This window comes from Camelus dromedarius, chromosome 13, assembly GCF_036321535.1.
Source record: "Camelus dromedarius isolate mCamDro1 chromosome 13, mCamDro1.pat, whole genome shotgun sequence".
NCBI classification, from domain to species: Eukaryota; Metazoa; Chordata; class Mammalia; order Artiodactyla; family Camelidae; genus Camelus; species Camelus dromedarius.
In genome coordinates this window covers 64097591-64123415 of record NC_087448.1, presented here as the reverse complement: position 1 = coordinate 64123415, position 25825 = coordinate 64097591, and the positions used below count along the sequence as shown (strand labels likewise).

The window sequence follows — 25825 nt, the reverse complement described above, 5'->3', positions numbered from 1 at the left end:
TTAAAAAATATGAGCTGTAATTTATATAAACAATCAGTTATTTCCACTTTGGGGTTGTTTTCTTGCTTAATAAATGGAATACACAGTTACGTTTTTAAGAAGGAGTTAATTGCAGCAACATGGATAGACCTAGAGATGATCATACTAAGTGAAGTAAATCAGAGAAAGACAATTATCATGTATCACTTAGATGTGGAAGCTAAAAAAAATGATACAAATGAACTTATTTATGAAACAGAAACAGACTCATAGACACAGAAAACAAACATGGTTACCAAAGCACAGCCCTAGACCAAAGGCTTACAGGGGCTAGAACGGCACAAGCTATAATTTTTCTAGAATGGGTTGAACTGCTCTCAGCTCAGCCAGTTCCTCCCAGCCCTAGTGTTGCCAGGTTTTCTGATTTTTTTTTTTCAGGGAAGCCAGAAATTCAGAGTCCTGTGGGAAACTTCTTGATTTGTACGTGTTGGTAACTAATCGAAAACTTTTTAAACGTCTTATGACTCTGGCCCTCAGGTGGCCATTTTGTGGCTTCTATTCCCAGCATTTCATATTTTAAACCAGTTTCTCTGGCTTATCCAACTAGCAGGATTAGATTTGGTTAAGGACAATAAAGGATCCCTGGTTCTCACAAATGCAGATGTGCTTGAACATATTTTTAAATGCATGGACTTGATCCCACATCAGAATGTATTCAGTGGTTGCCCAGCGAACTCAAGTGCCTTCAGGAAAGAAAATTTCATGTCTTCAAAGAACCTAGAGTGGGAAAGCACCGGGGATAAAGCCCTCGTTGCTCCAGCTGACTGCACCCATCCCCTTTTTTTAACCATTCATCCCACCTGGAAGCATTTGTTCAGCGTCCATTTGCCATGTCAGATTACAGGCTTCTTGAGGGCAGGCAGAATCTGTCGTGTTCCTCTCCGTATCCCCAGCATCTTGTGTATGGCAGGCTTTGTGCAAGTATTTACTGAATGAATGAGTAAGAACATAATGTAACTTAAAGCCCAAGGAGGGAATGTTGGTGAGGATATGGGAAAATTGGAACTCTTGTGCACTGCTGGTGGGAATGTGAAATGGTGCATCCACTTTGAAAAACAGCATGGAGGTTCCTCAAAAAATTAGAAATAGAATTTACCATATCATCCAGCAATTCTATTTCTGGATATGTACCCCCCAAAATTGAAAGCAAGGGCACAAAGAGATATTTGCACACCCATGATCATAACAGCATTATTCACGCTAGCTAAAAGGTGGAAGCAACCCAGCAGCATGAACAGATAAACAAAATATTATACATACATAAAATGGAATATTATTCTGCCTTGAGGAAGAAAATTTTGTCACGTGATACAACATGGGTAAAACCTGAAGACATTATGGTGAGTGAAATGAGATAATCACAAAAGGAGAAATACTGTATGATTCCACTTATATGAAGTGTCCAGAGTAGTCAAACTCATAGAGACAGATGGTTAGAATGGTGGTTACTGAAGGCTGGGAGGAGAGGGCAATGGGAAGAGATTGTTTAATGGGTGCAGAGTTTCAGGTCTGCAAGATGAAAAGAGTTCTGTGGATGGTTGGTGGTGATGGTTGCACAACAGTGTGAATGTACCTAATGACACTGAACTGTGTGCTTAAAAATGATTCAAGTGGTAAATTTTGTTATATATATTTTGCTAAAAACATGTAATTTTTTTTTAATTCAGGAAATTCATGGTCACGGTATTCTACCCTGGAGCTTTTAAAACTATCCCAGACTATCTGTAGTGTTTTTGAAGTAGCATGGTAGTAAAGGGAGGACTTAAAGCTGGGAGCTGGTAGACCTAGGTCCTGAGAAGTCATTTGATTTCTTAGAGCCTCATTCCCCACACATGTGTCATGCTGTCTCCCTTGAAACAACTTAGTAGTAAGGTGAAGATGATGAGAAGAAATATGTATGAGAAAGGTATGCATGCTAGATTAATCTGGGCCGAACACATTATGCTCTGGGGGAATCAATGTATTATTGAGACAGAAACCTCCTGGTCACATAGCCAACATGTGAGATCCTTGTGGAACTGATGCCCCAGCGTGATCGTTCCCAGTTCAGTTAAATGGTCGACTGGGTGTAAAAGTTTGCCTCAGTTACTGAGAAGGTTTGCTTTGCTTTGCTGTTGTCTTCATGATGATGATGATATTATTTAAGCATTGTTTCCTGTGTGCTGACCTGCCCTGGGAGTCAGATTCTTCTCTAGCTCTCAGAGTCAGGTGAGGGGGGAAGAGAGTCCAGGTGCAATAGGATATCGAATTCCGAGATGCAGTGCCCCACCCTGAAGTGCAGCATCTTCAGGTGACCTTGACCGGCCCCGGGAGCCATGTGAATGTCTGTTGTTCAAAGCAGCCAGATTTCAGCAATTAGAGAAGAAAGCATAAGCGTTTTAATATTTCCATTCTCTAGAGATTGGCATTATTAAGAAAGCAAGCTCTCAGTTTCCTGTCACATGCTGTATCGAAGCTCATTGTTGAAGAGGACGTTATCTTGAGGCCAAGAAATTAAACGAGATTCTCTACTCGTTCTGAATCATAGATGGCCCAGTTTATCCACCCTAATGTTTTAAAAATGAACACAACCAAATGCCTTGCATGTTGCTACTTGCAGATTGATTCTTCCCGTTGTTTGGAGAGCTTTCAGTCACATCATGCACTAAAATTAATTCAAGATTGATTAAAGGAGTTGAATGTAGAAAACAAAACCATGAAAATCAAGAAGAAAAGACTGATGACAATTTAGTTTGGGGAAAGGATCTTGAGATATAACTGCAATGAAAAAATTGCAAAAGAAAAATTGATAAATTTAACTACATTGATAAGTTTAACTGCAAATAACTTCTACATATCAAAAATATAAAAGTTAAGCAACATGTTAGGAAAATATTTGCAACAACTATGATAGACTAAAAGCTAATATATAAATCTCTCTAATTAATTATAAAAAACTTTATCATCCCAATAAAATAATGGACACAGGACATGATTAGGAACATGATTTTTCTTTACAAACTAAGAAATGTAAGTGGCTAGTTATTGTGAAAAAAGTAATTATCTCTAGATATTAAAAAGATGCAAACTTAAGTAAGATGAAGACTGTTTCTCCTATTAAACTGGCAAAATTTTTTTTACAAGATAACCTTCAATACTGGCATTCATATACTGCTGGGTGGAGTATAAGTTGATATAGCTTTTCTGGAAAGCTATTTAGCAGCAGAAACTAAACTTTAAATGTGATCATACACATTGACTCAGAAACTGTTCTAAGGAAATAATTAGAAATATCTGTAAAGATTTATATGTAAGGATGTTCACTGCAGCATTATTTGTAGCAGTGAAAAACTAAAGATAAGACAAATGAACAACAGGAAATTATTTACATAAATTATGACTCATCAGTGATGATACTAAAAATCAAGAGTCAAAAAATATTTATTAAAATGTTCAGTGTGAAATGTGCCCAATTATATAATGTATAATTGTGTGAATGTGAACAATTACATAACAATAGATGCCATGGCAAATGTATACATGTGTGTTGAAGAAGGATTACATGACAATCAGCAATGTGTTAGAAACAGTTATCTCTGGATGGCCAGATTATAAATAATTTCAATTTTCTTTATCCCTTTCTGCCTGTTCTAGATTTTCTACAGTAAAATATTATTTTTATAAATGGGGAAAAGATTTTTAAAAACTAAATTGCCACGAAAACAAATTTATTGTGAAAAAGATTCTGCATCTTTTCTGTAACCTTTTTCCTGGCACCATCACTCACTTCATCGTTAATGACTCCCCATAACCATCAAATTACTGAATCTTGTAAAGTCTTCCACCTCAATGCTTCCTAGACCTGGCGCCTGTGTTTTCCTGCTTACAGTCACCCATTACTTATTGCCAGGTCAAAAAAACTTTCATTTTCTTTCCATTGCCCCGGGTTTGAACCCTGATCCTAGGCCGAGCACGCACCGCCCTTGGGGACATGCCTCTCACCTGGCGCTCACACGTCCTCAGACTTCCCCATCCCTTCAACCCACGCACCTGGTCTTTCACGTCTCTACGATGTTCCTTCCACTGGCAGTAGACTGTTCATTTGTTCATTCAACAGACATTTACTGAGCAAATTTCATGTGCCAGCCAATCTGGGCCCCAAAACGAATTAAATACGCATCTCTGCCTTACTGTGGTTCACAGTCAACCTGTGGAGGCAAATGAATAAACAACTAGTTATATTTTGTATGATAAATGCTAGTTGTGTTGACTGTGTTATTCAGTGGTGGAACTCGGATTTGGACCCAGGTTGATTTGCCTCGAAAATCATTTTGCTTTAAGATGAAGAAAGATGAAAACAATGGCAGTGGTCTGATAATGGCTGGCACCTGGGTGCATGCAGGGGAGGAATGGGAGCTCAGGCTGCAGAATGGCCCTGTCTGCCGGGGCGCAGGGGTTAAAACTGAATCCTCTTTACAGCTGGAATAACGACACATAATAACTAATGCTTGGTACCACCCCCTGTTCTAAGTGCTTTGCACACACTGACTCAGTTCATCCTCACAAGGACTTTATGAGGGAGGTCAAACAACTGTATCTTTTTTAGAGATAAAGAAACTGAGGCTCAGACAGATTAAGTCATTTGCACAGTGTCACATAGTAAGTCTCTGGCTCCGGAGTCTGAGCTCTTTACTCTGTGCTATAATAACTTCTTTTATGTGCTTAGTGTCTTGTCTCTGCAAATAAATTATAAAACATGGAAGGTCAGAGACTCTCGGAGGCACTTTTGTGTCCCTAGTACAACTCTAGACATTGACACCAGTAAATATGAATTGAATTGTACAGCGAGCCTTCAAATTCTCCGGTGAAATACTCTTACTTGCTTTGATAATTATCCAGACCTATGTTGTGAAAGAAGAGTGGAGAAAAAGAAAGGGACTGTTGATTGCACCGTCTTAATTCGGAATATATGTCCTTCAGAAGCAGGTAACACATCTGTGTTGGCTGACTTCACACGACCTGGTCCTTACGTGGCAGAGTCAGGGTTTCTTCAAGTCAGACGTGATCGTGGCAGTGGCCTCTCACTGGTTCGAAACTGTAACTTGACTGAAAGGCTCTACAAACATGAGTCTGGAATGTGAGAGGCTCTTGCTCTTTTTAAATTCACTTGTTCTCAGCCTGTAGCTTTTTAGAGGAGAGAATGAGCAGTGCCGGGTTGGATTCCAGCATAATAGAGTCATAATGTGTAAGTGTCTAGGGGACGCTATGCAAATGAACACTTGTTTCCTGCTTGAGCCCAAAGATAGCGCAGTGCACTGGGGTATCGGGAGTCTTACCTTTCCCGTCGTGGGACTGATGCTGGCCGACCTGCACGGCCACAGTAGGAATGTCACAGAATCTTGCAGCCCGTGCGTATAGAGGGTGGAACATGCTAATTCTTTTCTCTTCGCCCCCACCCCCACCCTCACACATGCGGGAGGAGCAAGCTGCTGTGAGGTCATGTAAGGACACACTGCACTTCTCATTCCAACCGTAGCATCGTGTTTGCTCTAACAGAGCAGCAGGGCAGAGGGGAGAGACAGGGGAAGAGCGAGGACATCTCACAGCACCCTCTCCTGCCATGGCTTTGTCACAGCTTTCCCCATCACAGCCCGACCTCTGTGCCCACAAATCAGAATCATTTTTAGCCTTTGAGGCCAGGCTCAGCAAAGATCTCTTTAATAACAATACCAGCAGCTAACAACCTTAATTGAGCACATTTACCAAGTGCCAGGCTCCGTGTTGCGTTGGGAGATCAGTGCAGGTACCCGCGGGGGGCTGTGTTCAATGTTCTTTCCCACGTTTACCAGCTGCAGAAACTAAGGTTCAGAGCAGTTTAGTGAATTGCCTGAGATGGAGGGGCCAAGACTCAGATCCAAGCTGTGTTACTCCAGAGCCCAGGCTTTGAGCCTTTGTGCTATGCTTTCTTGGCCACAAAACTTTTGGCCTCTAAATGCTCCGTCCTTCCACTTCCAGCCAGGAGTGATTTAACCTTCTAACAAATTCTCACGGTGCTTTATCTGCGTTTCTTGCAGGGGCTTACCAGTGTTAACATCCTCTTACCGTTACTATATAAAGTGTTCACGTTTCCTGTTAAACTGGGGGTGTGGAGGCAGAGTACATACTGTATCCCTTGGCAGTATTTCCCAGAGCTCAGCAGCCCCTCAGACAGAACTAAAAATTAAACAAGGTTCTTTCTGATCAGAGCTGCCCCTTCTGAGCACCTGCACCTTGATGGAATTTAGGAATCTAGAAAACCACCTGTAAGATTTCTTCAGCTCAGATTTCTGAAAGAAAAGTAAAGATTTATTTGAGAAAGGTTGAATCATGGTTTTCCTAACAAAAGCAGGTAAATCATATACCATAGTCCACCTTTTAGTCCCTTTCCCGTAATACTCCCATTCCTTGCTTCTGAGAGACCATTAGCATCCCAGTCTGACCAGAACCTCTTCTTGCTTGTGGTTCAGATTTGTGATCCTTTTCTGTGCATCACATTTGTTTTGTGTCAGAGTTGACGCCACTTGGGGTCCCCTGTGAGAGGCCGCAAAGACACATCCCTCTCATGTTGCTTCAGTTCAGACGTTAAAGGGTCTGGTTGTCATTAACTATACTTTGAGGTTCTTCTATTACATACTTTTATCCACATGGATTTCAGAACATTCTGGGAAATAACCTGTTCAGCTATTTGTTGCGCCAGGAATGCACACTCGTCTCTCTTTCTGTTTCTCTCTCCATCTCCCTTTCTCTCTCTCTCTCTCTCTCTCTCTCTCTCTCTGCAAGGCCGTTTCTCTCTAGTCTTGCTTCTTGGGCTATGACAGATGAGAAAGGTTTTAAGTTCATATCCTCATCCGGTTTTTGACAGAAGACAGCTGTCTTGAGGACGAACCCGGCTCTATAGTACCTCCCATGATCCACCCTTAAACATCTTTCTGGATGCATTACTCAAGATTCTTATGTTTTCCCCTTTAGCCATTTCATAATCACTGGTTTCTAAGCTATACTAGCAGAGTATTTTGTTCTTAATTATGCACAGATACTTCTCAGTGAAGGAACCAGTGGGGGGAAAAGGGAAGAAAGAAACTAGTGTGTCCAGTTTCACTAGTACAAGCAATGCCATCCCTTTTCCTCAAAGTACAGCCCTAAACAGGATGTCCAGTTGGAGCACCCCAGCCCCACCCATCCTCGCCGATTTCTGTAAATCGCAAGGTGCTTGCACCTGCCCTGAACTCAGTCTTGCTGTCTGTGCTGCCTGCTGGGAGCACAGTCCACAGCTGGCTCTGATGTTGCTGCCACCGCCCCCGACTCCCTCCATCAGCATAGCAAGGATTCTGGCAAATCGGTAATGTGGTCCCTGAACCTATGGGTCCCCTCTGGGTTATACTTGTTTGAAGAGGCTGGAGACAAAGACGTCCCCAAAGCCAGGCTGCTCGAAATCCCTGAGAGAAAATTCTTGCTCTTGCCATCGTGACGGGAGGGAGCTGAGCTCCCCGGCGCTTCCATGGAAGTGGGTTCGGCAGAGCTGCTCCCCGCACTGGTCCTGCTGCTCCTTCATGGCCACGGCTGAAGCCCAGGTATGGTCTTGCCGTTTGCTGAGGTTCAAGAAGACACAGAAAAGTGGCCCCACAGAGCCAATGCTGACTCCCAGTGGCAGCTCCCTGGCCTTGCCCCCTGTCCAGGCCCTGCTGGGCCACCCAAGCTGCAGCGGCTTCTCCAGGGCCCAGAGTGCATGCACCTTCCCTCAGAGGCTCGCTGTCAGGAGCGCCCTGGGGGCGTGGCTGTCTTCTTCACTCCCTGAGCCCGAGAGCATCGCTCCGATGGAACCCCTACTACCGTTGGCCCTGCAACATGTTCTCCAATAAGTCACTTCATGGACCATACCACTGTCCCTTCAGCGTCCAGCCCTGGAGGCAGTTCCGCTGGCTCTGTCTCCTCCCTCCTTCCAGAGGCTCCCTCTCTCAGGTACCTCTGTCCTTTCCTCCGTCCGGTCTTGGACGAGGGACTGTCATCAGACAAATCTCAGTAACTGTGAATCTGAACTAGAAGGGACTGGGGTCAGATCAGTGCACCAGAAAGACCTTCTGCTTCCATGTAAACTAGTGGACACACCCAGACACGCGGAGACGACCCCACAGGGCTCCCCCCGGGGACGCAAGCTCCAGCTGTGAGCAGGAGGAGCCCTCCCTCACCCTCAGGGGCTGAGCCCAGGCTTTGGGTCCACCTAGATGTCCAGTCTCATACACAGTTGTCTTACTGCCTGTAAACAGAGGGGGGTCTCTCACTGAGTGCCGCAAGTTTCTTCCAAGTAGGTTAACTTTTATTTCTTGTCCTCTCTTTTAATTTAGAAATTTCTTTATTGTTGATATAAATTTCATAAGTAAATACTTACAAAACATAACTTTAACCTTTTCCACATAGAGGAAGGACTTTTAATGTGTAAAACTTCTTCCTCCAAAGAATGAACCGTGCCATAGTCTCACACTTAGCATCTGGGGTTAATCAGATAAATGGATATTTCAGTGGCACTGAACACTGTTTTCTCCTTGGTGGATTGTGACCCACTGGTGGGACATCATCGGCTGTTTTAGTGACATAGAGACACAGTAATAGTAGAGTAGGACAGACTAGGAAAAATGAGTGCCTTATACAGAGTAAGGCTAAGTACTTTCTTTCATGAAACTGTTATCTCAGCTGTATGTTTATGTGTGTGCGTGTGTGTACACAGATCACCCATTTACCTGTGTCCTGAGTGTCCTCTGTGTGAAAAGTGTGCGTCATCCCAGGCTGTGGCCAAGCTGAGGTTGAAAAGTTGCAGCTCGGGAGGCCCCTTCCCTGCAGAGCCACCGCCATCACTGCCACCTCAGCCACTTTGGATTCTGCCCCTCTTTCTGCAACCTCCAAGTGCTGTTTTCTTTCCTCAAAGCCAAGTCAGACATGCCTGACTGGTTGTGCCATGTTTGAAGCCTTACTTCTTAATTCTTGCAAGATGACTGAAGGGAGAAGCAGGGATGGTGACAAGCGGACAGTAGATAAATGGCATCTCATCACTGCCACTGGAATAACTCCTGTTGCTATTTTTAAATGCCGCTCAGTTTAATGCAGTGTCTGCTGTTCAGAAGTCACACCTGCACCAGTGCATAGCTTGTGCTTTGGTCCATGACCTTGCCTGGGTAAGATTTAAAGGGCTGAGTCCTTTGCAGGTGTCCATCTGCCTATGTATTAATTGAGGCAAGTCAGTGTGGAGAGCCCTTTAAAGTGCTCAGGAATGTTGCAGAGTGGCTGAATTCCTCAGGGGCGGGCTCAGTGGACTACCTGCAGTTACATGGTGTCAATGAACACACCATCTCATGTTTGTGAAAGGAGCAAACAGTGAAGCTCCTACTAAGTGCCAGGCACTGAGGCTTGGGACCCCGCTCTCAGCTCCTTCCAGCAGCTCAGAGGATAGGCTACCGAGGCCGCCTCCTAGATGCCAACCCTCATTTCCGTGCCGGGGGCATTTGGAAAACATCACCATCAGATATGGCAATTCATTTCCTTAAGACAGAGCTCGGAGTTGAAAGGAGGTTAAATGAAAAGGAACACAGCAGTGCCAGGTTTCCAGCCCTTTCTTTTGTGCATAAATATTAATAGACACTTGGCGTAAGAGTTCTGCCGCTTTGTAATCACCCGTGACAGAGGCAGGCCTTCGGGTTGGATGTGCATCGTTAGTTCTCCATTCATCTGTCTTTGGTTACTCAGCGTATTTCCATGTGCTCTGAACCCAGAGTGCTACTTTTTCTAGTGTCTTTTTTATTGTCTTTTTATCGTGTGGTTAACAGTATCATATAACGGGTATACTTTAAGATGAAGCCATCTGCTTCTTCAGTCTCTGGAGCATGCTTCTCTGTGGTTAATAGCACAGAACCATGCATGTAAAATTGCATGGTATGCTGTCAGGCCCGTCACTTGCTCATTTGAGACTTCCTCGTCTGTCACATAGGAACAGCCTGTAAAGTAGCTGTTCTAATCTTAGACACATATCAATTATTCAGCAGCCTGGCGCCTCTTGTACATTATCTCATAGAATTCACCTTGGTGACATTGCACCTCATTCTTAAATCTTAATCTGAAACTGATACATTAATACTAGGTGTCTGCTGCTTTAGATGATTTTCTATATGTCAGCTGATTCTGAAAATAATTTAAAGTGTTTTTCTCCTTCCCTTAGTTTATATGAAGGTTATTTCATATAAAAATTTACACGAGGTTTAAGAAACTAAGAACTGACTATCATTTTCTATTTTTTAGTATCAGCTATAAGATGATATTTCTAATATATCAGTCTTTTAGCTTTTGAGAGAAAGTATGCAGGCAAGAATTTCTGCAGAAATCTATTTTATATACTGTTGTTTGTAGTGTTCAGTGCAAGAGTATAAAATATGTTTTCACTTTTCAAATAAGTGTAATTCAAAATTACACATACTACAGTTATTAATTTTCACTACATGTGGAGAAAATTGTGTACAATTTTGAGTTTCTGATTTTTCATAAGTAAAACATAATCTACAAGTCCATGGACATAAAGAAATTCATCCTTTTTATTATGTTTTTAGTTTCTTTTTTACCTCGGGTACAAGCAAAGGAACCAAACCATGTTGAGGAAGGGACCACATCATTGTCATTAATTAGCTTGCTTGACAGGATGGATAATTATCCTCTTGAGCGCCTCTCGTAAAAGAACTAATGGTTCCTGGAGAGAATCTAGCTGGCTCAGGAAAGAAGCAGGGACTACAGTTATAATGTTAATAGTCTTAATGAGCATGTGTACATTATCTCTGAGGTGGCAGAGTGCCGCTTGGTTCATGCTTGGCTGTCAGTGTATGCAGAATGACTTGCACTGTGTAGTTGTGAAAGTTAGATGGCGGATGATTTCTCACGGGAAAAATAACATTCTTAAAAAGATGTCAGAACAGCACAATTGGACACGGTCCATATTTATCATTGTGTCTAAAGATGGGCCTGGGATGGCTACCCGTCAGTAATATTGCTGCACAAAACAGGCACACAGGAAGTGGTTCAGCCCAGGTCAGGGGACAGCAGACGAGTGACAGGAAGGAGCTTTCATAGTGTGAAGAGTCAGGTCCTGGAATGAGTGACATTTTAGGAAATAAGTTAAGGTTTAAGTAAATCAAGGATCCAATGAAGGACGTTAATAATACTGTAGTTAAACAGCAACTGTATTCTAAAGCATCTTCAGTGTCCTGTTATGATACTACAGAACATTTCACTCCACCCTTGGAGAGTTTAGGTTGTCTTAAGTGAAATATTCTGAAATATTTCTACTTTTTTTTTTATTAAGTCTTTATTTTTTAGAGCAGTTTTAAGTTCACAGCAAAAATTGAGGAGAAGGTACAGATTTTCCCATATATCCCTGCCCCACCCTTAAGCATGAACAGCCTGACCCATTGTTAACATCTCCATGTCTATTTATTCTTATGAGTGGCTGGATATTATTTTTGACAATATTTGTCTATAAAAATATTCTAATTTTTGTTGAGTTTTTTATGTTAAGAAATATCCACTAAAAAAAAAAAAAGAAATATCCGTTTGTTTAATAAACTTATTTTAGCATCTGTTGTAAGCTAAGCACAGTGTTAGGGCTAGGGGTATTGATCTCAGCATTTAACATCATCTTTTTACATAAAAGAATCAATATTTGGTGAATAATTGCATAGAAGATGAATAAAATGCATCCTTGAGAAATCTGACAAGCTCATAATCTATTAGAGTCAGAAGAGGGAGGAAAAAGACATATGAAGTTAAAAAATCACAGTGGAGTTAATGGTTATAACAGACATCAAAAAGTACTAAAAAGAGAAAAGTGTCATACACCCAAAATTAACACAACATTGTAAATCAACTACACTTCAGTGAAAAAAAAGTCAGCGGCAAATGAACTCATCTCCAGAAGATGTTAGAGTCAAGGGACGCCACATTTTATTGGTATTTATATCTACAAAATTTCAGGGCAAAGGGCACTCCAAGTTACAGCAAATTATATTTGTAGGAAAAAATTAAAGTGAAGTGTGTTCAATATGATTTTCCCAGAAATAACAGTAGAATAAGAATTTGCATTTCTAAGCAAGGTCTTAATACCCAATATTTTAAAAATAATGAACACGAGCACTGTGTGTAATCAACCATTTGGCACTATAAATTATGTAGCTTTCAACTGCACAAAGGAAGCTTCCTACCATGTGAAATTACATTTAATGTGACATGGTATTATGTATAGTTTCACCTTTATCATTCGTGCTGTATTTTACTACAACTATTCAAAAGGTCAAATAATTCATGTGTTGGCAGAAATGAGATTAAGTCATGATACGCACCTTTAAGGTAGGGGTGGGAGGTGGTTGGAAATACTTAGAATTTCCTGATGGCTTGTTTGTAAAACTCATATAGAGTGTATTTTATTTTTTGCCCTCCTTCTCATTTTAATTGTCTTGAGGCAGGCATACAGAGGAGAACCTCGGTATCGGCCTTTCACAATTTGAAGACAAATCCTTCCTGTGGAGGCATCTCACATGCAGCCACTGTTCTACCTTGAACTCCAGCAAAATGCATAACCAACCAGCGTGACTTCATTGGTTCCAGTTGTATTACTTGTGCTTCATTTGCAACAACATTACTTCCTAGCATTGTGCTGTTTTTGCTGCAAATACAGTTGCCTCTCCGTATCCATGGGGACTGGTTGCAGGACTGGTATCCCCTCCCCGCATCCCTTGTAGATAACAAAATCCACAGATGCTCAAGTCCCTCATATAGAATAGCATAGTATTTGCTTTTAACCTAAGCACGCCCTCCTGTATACTTTAAATCATCTCTAGATTACTCATAATACCCAATACAATGTAAATGCTATGTAAATAGTTACCAGATTATCTCTGGGGGACTTTGTGGAATTTTTCTTCAAATATTTTTGATCAGTGGCTGGTGGAATCTGTGGGTGTGGAAAGCCTGGATACAGAGGGCTGAGTGTATCTAAGGTAGTGATATAAACAGGCCTGGGTTTGAGTTGGATCCCAGCTTGCTGACTATTTCTTTTTTTTTAGAATTTGTACCGTAATTTGTAATTTATTTTCCTTAAATAATAATTTGCTGCAATCCTGTCACAAATTTTTAAAAAATTTAACACAGAAAGGCAGAATTCTTAGGACAATCAAAATCATGGTGTACTTTGAATAAATGAGCATCAAATTGTGTAACTTTGCACAGTTTACCTCTCAAAGCTCCAATGTACCATCCATAAAATGAAAATAATGTTTTTGTGGGGAATAAAGGGAGGGATTGGTCCTCACACTGTGCATGGCATAGCGTCTTGCACGCACCTAGTAAGTGTTGGTGACAGGACTTGCTCAGAGTGAGGCCCGAAGCCGCCCGGCGCGCGGCCTGCCCAGCTCCCTAGGGCCGCCCAGCTGGTTGTTGTTGTTGCTGTTGTTAATCCACAGGGAAAGTGTTCTGAGTTCGAAACACTAGACCTATCTATAGACTCTGACTGTGACCTTGTCTCAAGTTGGAACTGTAAATGACAGGAAAAGTAGACAAACAAATGTTAGAGATGTTTAGGGTGTGGGAGATGTGAGCTGGCGCCATCAGGAATGTTCTCAAAGATTTGGTGCTTGAATCATGGGCAGGAGGAAGGGGTTTTCATGTTCAAGAGAATGTTTTGTGCTCACTCGAGTAAAGATTTCAAAGGGGTTCAGTGCCAAGCTTGCAAAAAAAAAAAAAAAAAAAAGCCTTCTTACCATTTTGCCTGGAAGAAAAACCAGGAGCCAGCCAGCCTCTTAGCATTACAAGTTGCAGACAGGGTTGTTGGGAGGAGAGTGGGGGCCCGGGAGCCCCTCAGTTCTGAGTCTCTTTATTTAATGATGCTGTCAACTGAGGAGACCCCTCTGGTCCTCACTGTAGCCCCGCTCAGCGGCTGTAGAGGCTCGTTCTGCCACTGTGACAGTTGTGGGCGAGAACAGGGAACCCCAGTCCCCCAGGAGGAGGCAGGGTGGTTGGCCGGCTCACTGAACAGCCCTGGAAGAACTGCTTTCCCAGCCTCAAAACAGGACTCCACCCTCAGAATAAAGCTGACTTGATAGCAGCCTAACTAAGTAGCCCCATGGGGTTTCTGGGAGCTGAAAACCACAGCAGAACTTCCTCCTGACTGGGCATGACGCTCAGACAGGAAAAAGAGGTCATTTTAGACTACAAACTTTGACCTTGTGAATAGAAGGAGAATGATATAAATAAAGACCAATAATGTGATGAAGCAAGCGGAAAAAGGATAGGATTGAAACCACTGGATCCTAAGATCGGACCCAATTTTTTAAATACCCTACAGACTCATACTGGAGAGTTTGAATCTTAACCCAGCTATCATCTCTTTATTTTGTATGTGATGCGAATGATTCGGAGCAGCTTAATATCATCTGCTCTTTCGGCATCTGTTATTTATTACCTTTTGCTTTGCACAGATGGTGCAGAATGCCCTGCGCAGTCTGCTCTGAGTGTATGAGTTTCCTATGGCTGCTGTGACAAATAGCTACAGATTTAGTGGCTTAAAGCAACACAGATCTATTCTCTTATATTTCTGGAGACCAGAAGTAAAATGGGTCAGCAGGGCTGCATTCCTTTTGGAGACTGCAGGAGAAAATCCTTTCCTGGCCGTTTCTGGCTTCTCGAGGCTGCCTGCATTTCCAGGCTCATGGTCCTGCCCACTCGGACCTCTGCTTCCATAGTCCCCATCTCCCCACTCTGACTCCGGTCCTCCTTCTCCCTCTTAGGAGGACCCTTGTGATTACACGTAGGGCCCACCCAGATCATCTCCCCATCTTAGGATCTTTAACTTAATCCCATCTGCAAAGTCCATTTTGCCTTGCAAGGGGCCATACTCACAGGTTCCTGGGGGAAGGGGGTGGGCATTTGAGGGTCTGTTTTTCAGCTACCGCACTGAGGCTGAGTGTGCTAGACAGACAACCTAGACTGAAATCAATCAGTGGAGAAAATGGTGAAATGTTGGCAGCCGAAGGTTATGCAAGGTCAGTTTGGTCCTGTACAGAATTCTATATAGTTTAATACATTTTATATGTGAAATATAAAAATGTATTCAAGTATTATGTTTAGAAAGAGGGAGTTTCTCCCTTCACCTTCTGTAGATGTTTTAATACGTGGTCCGGAGCATCTGCATCACTCATTCTTCAGCATTTGACCTGTTAGCCTGGATAACTGAGGGCCTGCCACCCACTGGGTGCTGCTGTAAACTGCAGGCAAACCCCGTTCAAGTCAGCTCATTTCCTGTCCGTTACAGGGTGTCTTTGCTTTAGGTTTAGCATATACATTGGGTGTCAGTCCCAGCCCAGAGCAGTAACATGAACTTGCAGCCTAGCACAGCACTTCCTCGGAAATACAGCCGTATTTTTCTGGCTTCCTCTTGTGGCTAGTAAGAAGCAGCAGGAGGAAAGTTCTGGGTAGAGAGCTGCCCTGGAGTGGGGGCCGGGCGAGCAGGTGGCCCTCTTGCTGTGGAGGAGGTCATCCGGGGTTCGTGGGTGACAGTACCGTGTACTGACAGTGCCTGAGGGAGCTGCCTGCGGAGGGGAGGTTGCAGCGCAAGTCCCGAGGCAGATGGAAGAACTCACTGTAGAAGCTTCTTATCCTGGGGTGTGAAGCCACGGGCTTGTGGGGGGGGGGGCACCTGCTCAAGGCAGAAGCTGGAAGGTTGGGAATCACTTAATTGTAGGCAGTGCAGGTCCCTTAGAGGCTGCTGGGGGCCCACGCTCTCCTCCCGCTGGGAGTGCGTGTGCCTGGCCGGGGCCCCTGGACTGACCTCCGCATCCCTACCTCTGCGCAACCACGTGTGCGGTGGAGAGAGCTGAGCTGCCCACGGCCTCCTCTCTCAGTGGACGCTGGAAAACCACTCGCGTGTGGTGTCATGTGCTCCCTGATGCATAAAGGGGGTTTGCTGATGCCTAATGAAAATTCATATTTATTGAGTATTTACTCATGTGCCAGACGCTACTGTTAGCTCTTTACAGAGTTACACCATTTAATCCTCAGAACTATAGATTAAAGGTGCTCCTCTTCTTTTACAGAAAATGGGCCCAGCATGGTTAAGTAACTCACCCAAAGCCACACAGCTAGTGAGTGGCAAATTTGCCATTAAACCCTGGCAGCCCATGCTCTGTCTTCTGCTGCTCCCTACGGAGATGAGATGCTGAATGCTCTGGACTGAAGATCTTTAAGAAACTTGAGTGATAATGCAGACACTTATGAGGGCTTTACATATGTTAATTCATTTAATCCTCAGAAACCCCCCCAGGTAGGTCCTGTTAGTATTCATGGAGGAGGGGGAGGGTATAGCTCAGTAGTAGAGTGCATGCTTATCATACACGAGGTCCTGGGTTCAATCCCCAGTACCTCCATTAAAAATAGATAGATAGGTAGATAGATAGATAGATAGATAGATAGATAGATAGATAGATAAACCTAATTATCTCCTCACCAAAAAAATTAGAAAATGCCATATCTATTATCGATAGAGAAATGAAAGCATGGGAGGGGTTACGTAGCTTGTCCAAACTCACACAGAGAGTAAGTAGCACAATTTGCAGACAGGCAGTCTACCTCTGTTGCTCTAAAAAGAAAATATGTTGTCATTGAGATACAAAGATAACACCCAGTTTATAGATGATGGAACTAAAATGATGGGATTTATATTAAGATTGCAGAAGGCACTGTCATTGGTACAATACGGAAATGAATCCAAGACAAAGTCTCTCTCCTTTCCCCAGGGAGTTTGTAGCCCAAGATAAGTGGCTTAGATGCAGCCAATTATAAACTCAATGACTTTGGGCACTCAGAAGACACTGTGATGAGAGGAAAGGGGGTTCTGGGTCCTGGCTTGCCTTCTAGAGAGATAGGACAATGCCACACATCTTACAGTCTCGCCTCTTCAAATTTCATCTGTTACCTGAGTGTGTAATAGTGCCTCTCTGTTCAGTACGCGTGGTCATTCCACTTCCCACAAGAAACAGAAGTAGAAGGAAAGGCTGAAGGTGACCAGCATGTTGGCTTAAACTGTGAATGAGGCAGAGTAGTCGGCATGAGGAGGGAAGTGTCCCAGGTGCAGGGACCAGTGAATAACAATGCAGGGAGGCAGGCAGGAGGTGACAAGCCCGAATAGAGGGGCTGGACCAGCAAAGCAGTGAAGTGAAGGATGTGAAATAAATTTTGGATGGACAGTGATAGTAAGTTCCTTAGAGGTCCTTAACAAAGGGAGTAAGAAATCATTGCCTAGAGAAAGGTAACTTAGTATAATGAAGGTTCTCTACAACCCTGACTTTGGAGTTTGTGTTTTTGTTTAGAAGAGTCTCATACTTAATTCAACTCTATAACAAGTGGATTGTGGTGAGATTTGGTTGTATTTTTAATATATGGTGACCTGACACCAGATTGGTGGGCCAGAAAGGTATTCATCTCAGAGGTTTCCTTCTGATGCTGATGCTGTAACAAAGAACCACAAACTTAGTGGCTTAAAGCAACCCAAGTTTGTTTTCATACAGTTCTGTACATCAGAAGTCCAGGATGCTTCTCAGTGAGCCAAGACCAAGGGTATAACTCCCTTCTGGAGACTCCAGGGGAGAATCTCTCTTCTCGCCTCTTCCACCTTCTCGAGGCTGCCTGCTTTCCTTGGCTCATGGCCCCTTCTTCCATCCTCAGAGGCAAGAAGAGTCCTTCTTAGACCCCCACCTCCCCCTTTTTCATAATCACATCTCTCTCTTCCTTTCTCTTTTGATACCTGGATTCTGAATGTCTTGGGATTATGGCCTTCTGTTCTAAAATTATATTGCCCGAGGTGTGGCTGCATTTCAGCTAGAGTTATGAGTGAGGAAATGGTGATGAAGGTGACAAGGGAGAGTTGGAAAGTCAAAAGCCTAGGCAGGTGTAAGCAAAAGAGGAAGGAAAGAGGTTGGGGCCCCAAGAAGTATGTCCCTGTGCGTCTGAACTTTTAGTGTTAGTACAAATTGTGCTTGCCGAATGAATGAAGTTTACATGCTGCTATAAGACATACATTGTTTTTATTATTCCTAGGAAGTAACTCGTGATACAGTTATAATGTTGAACAGATGTTTATTAACCTAGATAGTGTTGACAGCATAGTATTACAAGGACTTTTCAGAAAAATAAGAATTGCGTTTGACTTGCAGAAATTATAATTTCAATATTTACTTCTCATCTATCTATTGCATTCTACATTACAACCTGGGGAGAATATAAAAACTGACCTGTATCAAACAGAAACCTGACTCTGGCAGAAGAACAGGTTTCCATAAAAATCAAGCACAAGGGACAAAAAGAAGAAGTAGGCAGATTTTATTACATCAATTTTTGTCCATTTCCTCAGTTTTTCCTGATTTATTTTAAAACCCTGGTCATACGGGGCCAGAACCGCTATTTATTATTAAATAAACATATCCGTTAGACCTGAATCCATATAAGGAGAATATTGCAAATCTTGGTTCCAGTGGTACTTTAAAGCCTTAACATTCTGGGTTGGTTTAGTAGCCTTAGGCTGTTTTTTTGTTTTTTGTTTTTTTTTTGTCCTCCATACTCTGCACTCAAATATAATTGCCAGCCCTTCTCTACTTTTCTCACTTCCTCTATCCCATTAAAGCTTGAAAGGATGCCTTTCTTACAGAACATTATTCTCACCCCTCCTTTCTTCTTCTTTATTTTGTTCTTGCCTTTCTACCTTAGCCATATGTTAGTCTCTTACTTCCTCTAATGAATAACTCCTTTCAGTTCAATGGGTAAGAGAAACCAAGCAAAACTTCACCCTTGAAGTAATTTATTAGACTAATTTTTACACTGTCTCTTTAAAATCCCATAATTGCTTTTTCATCAGGCACATTAGTTAAATTCTAAGCACCAGCAAGCAGAATCAAAGGCCTGGAGCTGTATGCTTTTTCAGCATAAAGTATTGCTGTTGCCCCTAGTTTTGCACATTCTGGTAAAAAGCGTTGATATTTCCTTTGTTTCTGCCTCAGTCATCAAGTGATATAAGGCTAAAAAATCGCAGGAAGATGACTGGAACTTGGCTAGTAGTTAAAGAAGGCAAGTCTGCTCAGAACCACAAAGATCTCCAGACTGTGTTTGAATTGTACTTACTACAGACAGGTCTCAACCCATTTGATGAGACTGAAGTGCTGTGTCAAGCATTCTGGGTCTGTGATCAGTTAGTAATGTCTGCATGGGTTCAGAATATGAGAGTAGAAAAAAATACATATATATATATATACGCCACGGATTTAACTCTTAAAATCTAGATGAAGGGTACATAACAGCCTTTTTTTTTTCTTTTAAAGGCAGCATGACTTAGTGGGAAGAACTTAGGTGGGTTCTAGAATCAAGTCCATTTCAGGTCCAAATCTCTCTTGTCCTTTTGTCTAGTTTTATGACCCTGGGAAAGCCAGTTAACACTTCTTCAGTCTATGAAATGGGATTGGTAACGGCTGCGTTACCTGGTAGTTGGAATCATCAATCAGGATACTACATGTCAAGCCCCTGGGCCCTCGTATCCCCATAAGTGAGCTGTAGTGGTTATTTCCTGTGCTGTCTTCCCACATTGTCACCCACCATTCTTCCCAAAGTCCTCACCAGGCCATTTGCCTCTGGTGGGAGGGAGGGATTTCCCAACTAACCAGTCACGTTACACTCCTCCCAACTCAAGCCAGACCAGGCCGAGTCCTTCCTTGGGGAATTTGCAGACTTAAGCTGGGGAAGGAGAGAGGTTTTCTCTCCATTGGCTTGTGTCCCCAGAGTGGGGATTCTCGTCCCCGTGACAAAGCCATCTACACTGGAGACACTGAACTCACATGCAGCACCTGAGTGGCTAGTTCCAGTGACTGAGCCCCTGGACCCTCTCCTCCCAAAGCCTGGGTGTTTGGTCATCTTTCCCTTTGATTCCATAAGCTCCACCCGCAACTTCCACTCCAAACACCATAGGCTTCTAATCCTATTTAACTTTAAACTAGATCCGGACTCAAAACAGTTCTGACTGATATTCTAATTATTATTGTGCCTATTTCTTAAGAAGTTTGATTTCTACAGATTATCACTTTATTTCATCATTGCTCCTCTCTTGACATTTTCCCCATTTTTGTTGTACAAGGAGGCCTTAAAATCCAAAGTGGCTTTTAAAGGCTTTGCTTATAAGCATGTCGTGTTAAGTAACTGAGCTATATATATTTACTGTTATTTACATATTGGGAAAATTGGTTTCTTGCAGTGGCATAAGGAGATAGCATTTATATCCTACAATGGGCAGTACTGAGGAGTCTGTCAGAAGTTTGGTACTATATGGTGCAAATAAAGCCCCAGTCATTGTTTTAGAACCTGTTTCGGGCAAGTCAGCTGCCCGCAAAGAAAGCTTGGCTCCACCTTACAGCTCTGATCACGGAGGGGCCTGGGTAGTCCTGGGCGGACCCCAGCATCATCCTGGTGGGAACTGGGCGTGGAGGGCCTGCCATTCTTAGCCTATGGCATTTCATCCCTGTCACACCCCACTTGCCCCACTCCAGTGTCTGACCATGGTTGGTCTTCCAGAAATGTTGATTTGATTGATTACAACCACAAGCAGAGAGAAAACACATTAAACTAATGTATCTCTTCCCTAAATCTCACCCCAACCATTTCCCCTCCCTGTCTTCAGGCTTTTTCTGTCTGAATGCACCTTTCTACACTCAAAAATCCTCTTCTCAGTTCTTTTAAGAAGAAATTTCATTTCCAATGAAAATTCTAAATTCAGGAGAATGATTTTTCCATAAGTTATGTAGAAAAATCAGACCCATTGCTTTCAATTTATTACACACACACACACACACACACACACACACAAATTACCCTTGCCCTTAAGAAATTCCGTATATTATTTTAGAAACTTACACACATGAAAAAGTTGGAAAACCACAAATTCACAAACTCTCATAATCAGGAAAAAGAGGCAGCCAGGGAGAGTCCTTTCAGTTTTCCATTTTTCCCATCAAACTGCTAAGCACGAATAGAGCAAACACTTGCTCATTAATTTGTGCCTTAACTAAAAGCCTATATAATCCTTGCAGTCTGTTACCCCAACTCAGCTTTTCATTGATTTTTAGTTGTTTCACTTTGGTTGGACATTTATATCTTATTCATTGTAAACTTTTCATGAACCAGATTTGAATGATGTTTTCATAATCATCTTTTGGTTCCTATGTATACATTAGGTACTTAGTTGATAACTGAACAGGGAATTATGGTGAAAATAATGTCTTTCAGAAACTGATAGTCTAGTGGGAAACAACAAGATCAACTCAATGATGACTATAATTTCCCAAGAGCATTCAAATAAATAATTTAACAAGCATTCACTTTAAAGCTGAACTAGGGCTGCATTATGCAGTGTGGCCGAAATTGCTGTGCCCCAAAGCACACAGAGAACTATGTAATATGTAGAACCAGCCGAGCAGGCGAGTAGAATGTTCTGGACAGTCAGGTGTTCTGGGTAATACAGTTTCAGAATTTGGGGAGCTGTAAGAGTCTTTAATCCAAGCCCTTCATTTTGCAGCTGGGAAAACTGTAGCGCAGAGAGGTGATGTTCTCCAGATCACACAGTTAACTAGCAGAGAGCTCTGTCTCAAATCTTCAAACCCCCAAGTGCTGCTTTTTCGAACAAGTAGGATTAAATAAAATAAACCTATATGAAACTTGTTGCAGAATTTGTCTTCTTGATGCTGCAGAGCTAAGCCATGGTGGGAGAAAACAAACAAACAAACAAACAAAAAACAACAGAGTCAGAAAGTCCTCTCCTAATGATTGTGTGACCCCAGGCGTGTCATTCAGCCTCTCTGAGCCTCAGTTTTCTGCTCTGTGGGATGAGAGTGACAGCCAGCTGCCTCAGAGCGGATTTCAGCATCCAACAAAACAGCTGTCTGAAGATACTTTGTTAATTGTAAAGCATCATGTAAATGTGAGGTATTATTATTTTTGCTGTTGGGATCTTGTATCACCTCAAGACCCTTGTTATGAGCTTCCATCACATGGGATTTCTGGGACTAGAGAATGCCAGTTGAGGGAATGCAGGCCACACTGGATTTTACTCTGTCCGTATGTACTCACCCAGTGATGTGACTTGAAAGCATTATTAAAAGTAAAGGCTGTTTTTAAATTAAGCTTTCAAAAGGAGTGTGATTATTTTTAGTGGCTCTCCATCTAGAGCCATAAAGGAAAACATTGCTCTGATTAATGTCCTAGCCAGGTGTCGCTCTTTTCTGTTATTTCCTCTAAGAACAGGCCTGTTAGCTAACTTTTATTTGTCCATTTCACACTGAATTTTTACCTCTTTCTTATGTTCCTGCCCAAATTTGAGGTAGTGCTGCGTGGAGGTCAATGAAGGTAAATGGGAATTTTGTTCTCCTCTCTCACCACTGAAAACTTGTGAATAGCTGTTTTAACAAGTGCTAGGTCAGGCCGTTGGGAGTGTAGCTGCAGTGGGGGGGTTTAAATCATCACCAAAACAATAACAACTCATGACTGGGCTACGTCAGAGGAGAGGGCGCTGAGTAGCCCGCATCTCTTCCTGTGTTCAGAAGACAGAAGGGAGCTACCACCAGCCACTCAATTCAGTGCCTCCACAAAAGGAAATCTCCCCGGCTCTGAATGTGGAGATTGTCCAACACGTAAAGACAATTGTCTGAATAAAACTAGAACAAGAATTCTTGGGTGGGACACACAAGTCCCTTTTCCATCACTAAGATTCGCTTGCAAGTCTCCACAAAGTTGACCCTGTTGTTCTGTAGTAAAATGGGGAGAACGCACCATTTGAATCATGGAAACCCAGAAATAATCACCAGAAACATTATTTTAGCCAGTGGCTTCAAATTTCTTTTCAGAAAAAAAAAAAAAAAAGGTTTCTACTTAAGGGCAGCCATTGATTGATTTTAATTTTACCTCCTTTTCTGCATTGAATACTCTTGATTTTGAATAGAGCAAAATAAAGCAGGAGAGGAAGAGAAAGGCAGTAAATATTGATAAAGCCTGTTTTTGATGAAAATGTTACAATGTGTATATTTAAGTACATATTTACGTGGCTTGGTTATAGAAATAAGAAAAGATACGAGCTATAAGTAGTGAAAAGATGCTTCACATAACTTAGGAAAGAGGTATGTTTACAAATTACTGTAAGATATTCAGTGTTTGAGTATAATTTCAGGTGTTCTGTTTTTGTGCAGACACCCTCCTGCATTCAGTCTAGCGATGCTGCGAGGTTCCCTGGTCATCTTTGTCTTCATGTCTTGCTAAGACACCTGGTGGCAGCTGACGTGTTGACCTACCCACGTTCTCCCCCTGTCCTCTGGAACAGCACCCTCTCCCAATTTCCTCATACGTCACTGGCTGCTCCTTTTCCATCTTCTTTGCCGGTTCCTCCTCCCTTGCCCAACCACTGATGCTGAGTGTCCCAAGACCCTGGGTCCCCAGCCTCCTTCTTTTCATTATGTGAGGTCATCTCCTCCAATCCCGTCTGCTGATAGTACCCCAAGTCTCTGGTCCAAACAGATATTCTAAATGCCTTTAAGGCAGGAAAATGGATGTGGGGCGTGAGAAGGGCCATGTGCCAGGCTTTGGTTGAGCCCCTGGGACGTGCCCCGCCAAGTGTGGGTCCTTGGCTTCACGCAGGAAAGAATTCAAGAGCGAGCCACAGTTGAGTGAAGGTAGATTTATTCATGAGATACGTTGAAAGGCAAGGGAAAGGCCACGAGGTGTGGGTGTGGGTGTGGGTGCTCAGATTAAAAGTAGGTACACATTCCATAGACAGAACGTGGGCTGTCTCAGAAGAGGGAGAGAGAGGGGTGGCCGAGAGGCACCCTGTTGCTGGTTTTTATGGGCTTGGTGGCTTCATATGCTAAGTGGAAGGACCAGTCTAAGTAGCCTGGAGAAGGGGCTGGGATTCCCAGGAAGTTGGCCATTTCCCACCCTTCGACCTTTTGTGGCTAGCCTGGGGACTGCCCTGGTGCCTGTGGGCGTGTTATTCACCATGTTAATATATTACAATGAGCGTGTAATGAAGATCTACTAGAAGTTAAATCTCCCACCGTCTTGAGCCTCAAGGCCTAGGGGGTGGGGGTTGAATCTTTCACCGTTTTGACGTTAACTGCTGTAGCCTTCCTTGAGTGGCTGTGCCCTGCCCCTTCCGTCCTGTCTCACCTTCACTTGGAGGTCTCGGAGGCATTTCATACTTAGCAAGGCCAAGACGGAAGTTGATTTTCTATCCCATACCTGTTCCTCCCCCACTTTATGCATTTCAATAGATAACACCGTCAGCCAACATCAAGGCAAAAAGTCCAGCGCTCATCCTTGATTATTTTCTTACCTTCACCCTTCGCAGTCTGTCCTGTCAGCCCTGCCTCCAAAACAGCTCCCAGGCCATCTCCTCCTTTCCGTTTCCACTACCCACCTCCCAGTCCAAATCACCATCGTTTCCGACCCTCGCCTGTTGCACCAGCTGCCACGTCATCTCCCCGATTCCGTTCCTCAGTCGCTGCAGTCTCTCCTCTGCACAGCAGCCACGGTCACCTTTTAGAAACTATATCACACCCCGCTTCCCAGTGGCACCCCATCCCCGCTGCCGCAGCATCCAGACCCTGCCCTGGTTTACCAAGCCCCCCGCACCCTCTGGACCCTGGACCCTGAGGGACCCTGAGGGGCCCTGCCTCGGGCTCCAGCATTGTTTTATATCACTCTTCCTTTTTTCACACCCCAACTCTACTGTTCGCTTCTTGTTCTCTGACACATCGGGTAGTTCCTACCACAGAGCTTTTTCTATAGTCTTTCTGGTCTCAAAGCTCTTACCTCTCATCTCGGAGTGGTTGGATCCTTTTTAACGTTCACATCTCAGCCTAACTCCCCTCCTCGGAGATGCCTCCCACGACACCCTTACACTCGTCGCCCTCTGTCACGTCACTCCGCTTGAATTTTCTGCTGTGTATTTGTTACTAGCTGACATCATCTTGCTTCTCTATTTATTAAGTTTTACTTTTTGGCCCTCGAGTGGGCGTATACATCTATACCTATGAGAGCTCTGAGGGCAGGAGCCTTGAAGATCTTATTTGCCATAAAAGCTGGGTGCTTGGAACAGTGCATGTAGTAGGTGCTCAAGAGACGTATTTTGAACAAATACATGAATGAATTCAAGCAACAGGGAAATCTGTTAAGGGGGAAATTGATGACATTTTCTGTTTTATTTCATAGTGAGGTCTTGGCGGATCTAGCTAGATTCCTAAGGAGTAATCAAAAAAAAAAAAAAAAATCAAACTTCCTCTTACTTGGCTGATTCAGTTCATTGAAACCTCTTCTGTGTTTGTGACCAAGGCAGCCGTAAAGAAGAAACAGGATGGCGCTGTACGTCTAACAGATTTCTGGTTAGATGCACAGAAGGAGGTCGTGCGCTGGGAGACAGGATCCTTACAACCAATGATGTCTGGATTCTCATTTGTCTAATGAGATTACGGCCGTAAACTTCAAGTGGCTGGCACAAAGTCTGTAGTGCTAAGAAGTACTCTCGTGGAGGCCCCAGTTCTTTCCTCAGTCTTTCCTCCTTTTTCCTGCTACGAAATGAAATAAAAAGTACAGCAGGCTTGGTACTGGGACGTTCTTGGTCAGAATTAGCCAGATCACAGGTTCTCACCTGTGGAGGGGCTCAAGCACCCAT

The 25825-nt window shown here is 43.1% G+C and overlaps 1 protein-coding gene and 1 non-coding gene across 2 annotated transcripts in view; both read left to right on the top strand.

Annotated features, from left to right (window-relative positions):
* The window catches only part of FRY (FRY microtubule binding protein), a 361507-nt gene that overhangs the window by 30293 nt on the left and 305389 nt on the right, over positions 1–25825 (top strand). The window lies entirely within an intron of this gene.
* On the top strand, positions 16430–16502 carry TRNAD-AUC (transfer RNA aspartic acid (anticodon AUC)). Its single transcript has one exon. It is a non-coding gene; the product is annotated as a tRNA-Asp (tRNA).